The sequence below is a fragment of the Rhinopithecus bieti genome, unplaced genomic scaffold (assembly GCF_001698545.2).
Source record: "Rhinopithecus bieti isolate Rb0 unplaced genomic scaffold, ASM169854v2 scaffold_36959, whole genome shotgun sequence".
NCBI lineage: Eukaryota > Metazoa > Chordata > Mammalia > Primates > Cercopithecidae > Rhinopithecus > Rhinopithecus bieti.
In genome coordinates this window covers 1,288,243-1,290,354 of record NW_016816945.1, presented here as the reverse complement: position 1 = coordinate 1,290,354, position 2,112 = coordinate 1,288,243, and the positions used below count along the sequence as shown (strand labels likewise).

The 2,112-nt window shown below is 47.9% G+C and overlaps 1 protein-coding gene across 1 annotated transcript in view; it reads left to right on the top strand.

Annotated features, from left to right (window-relative positions):
- The window catches only part of EWSR1 (EWS RNA binding protein 1), a 46,089-nt gene that overhangs the window by 14,656 nt on the left and 29,321 nt on the right, over window positions 1–2,112 (top strand). The window lies entirely within an intron of this gene.

The following is a 2,112-nucleotide window of genomic DNA, read 5'->3' as shown; positions in this document are numbered from 1 at the left end:
TATTTTTTGGAAACTTTTTTTTTTTTTTTTTTTTTTTTTTTGGAGGCGGAGTCTCGCTCTGTCGCCCGGACTGGAGTGCGATGGCCGGATCTCAGCTCACTGCAAGCTCCGCCTCCTGGGTTTACACCATTCTCCTGCCTCAGCCTCCCAAGTAGCTGGGACTACAGGCGCCCGCCACCTCGCCCGGCTAGTTTTTGTATTTTTAGTACAGACGGGGTTTCACCGTGTTAGCCAGGATGGTCTTGATCTCCTGACCTCGTGATCCGCCTGTCTCGGCCTCCCAAAGTGCTGGGATTACAGGCTTGAGCCACCGCGCCCGGCCTGGGCAACTCTTTTTATTTTATTTTTATTTTTTTTATTATTATTGTCTGGCCAAGTTTTCTTTTTTGAGACAGTCTCACTCTGTTGCACAGGCTGCAGTGCAGTGGCACGATCTCCACTCACTGCAACCTCTGTCTCCCAGGGATTCTCATGCCTCAGCCTCCTGAGTAGCTGGGACTACAAGTGCACGCCACCATGCCTGACTCATTCTTGTTTTTGTTTTATTGTTGTTTTGAGATGGGGTTTCACTCTTGTTGCCCGGGCTGGAGTGCAATGGTACGATCTCAGCGTACTGCACTCTCCACCTCCCAGGTTCAAGTGATTCTCCTGCTTCAGCCTCCCGAGTAGCTGGGATTACAAGTGCTCACTACTACACCTGGCTAGTTTTTATTTGTTTATTTTTTAATTTTTATATTTTTAGTAGAGATGGGGTTTCACCATGTGGGCCAGGCTGGTCTGGAACTCCTGACCTCAGGTGATCCACCTGCCCTGGCCTCCCAAAGTGCTGGGATGACAGACGTGAACCGCTGCACCCAGCCAGTTTGTTTCTTTTGAGACGGAGTTTCGCTCTTGTTGCCCAGGCTGGAGTGCAACGGCGTGATCTCGGCTCACCACAACCTCTGCCTCCTGTGTTCAAGTGATTCTCCTGCCTCAGCCTCCCAAGTAGCTGGGATTAGAGGCAGGTGCCACCACGCCCAGCTAATTTTGTATTTTTAGTAGAGACGGGGTTTCTCCATGTTGGTCAGGCTGGTCTTGAACCCCCAACCTCAGGTGATCCGCCCGCCTCGGCCTCCCACAGTGCTAGGAATATAGGCATGAGCCACTGCACCTGGCCCAATTTTTGTATTTTTAGTAGATACAGGGTTTCACAATGTTGGCCAGGCTGGTCTTGAACTCCTGGCCTCAAGTGATCTGCCTACCTTGGCCTCCCAAAGTATTGGGATTATGGGATTACAGGTATGAGCCACCATGCCCAACCTGCAAGTTTTCTTAACCCATGTTTAATTAGATGTGGGTTTTCAAATTGTTTGAATTGTGCCCTAAAAGTTTTGCTAGAAGTAGCAGTTCCCTTTTTTGCACTTGTTTCATTTTTTTGCAGCAGATGTGAACAGGTTTAGGAACAAGTAGAATTGATTGGGTGTCTCTCATTATAGCCAGCTTGGAGCAAAAGTGGGCAGGGCTTACAACTCTTCTTCCACAGAGCTGGTTTGTACCTATTGCATTGAGAGCAGTTAATCTGGCAAGTTGGATAGGTACACAGTGAGACACTACTGAATTCATACAGCAATGGTGAGGGATGTGGTGTGTTAGAAGCTTTGTTAGTTTGTTTCTTTTTGGAGACCAGGTCTCACTCTGTTGTCCAGGCATGGGATACAGTGACACAGTCATAGTCCCCTGTAGCCTCGAACTTCTTGGCGTAGTTTAAGCGGACTTTAAAATGTGTGTCCTTACTGTTTCTCATCATGATTTGTGAAGCTTCATACCAGATGATTTTTTTTTGTTTTTGTGGTTTTCTTTTTTTTTTTTTTTTTTTTTTTTTTGAGATGGAGTTTCACTCTTGTTGCCCAGGCTGGAGTGCAGTGGTGCAGTCTTGGCTCACCGCAGCCTTTGCCTCCCGGGTTCAAGTGATTCTCCTGCGTCAGCCTCCCAAGTAGCTGGGATTACAGGCATGCGCCACTATACCTGGCTAATTTTGTATTTTTTGTAGAGATGGTGTTTTTCCATGTTGGTCAGGCTGGTCTCGAACTCCTGACCTCAGGTGATCCACCCGCCTCTGCCTCCCAAAGTGCT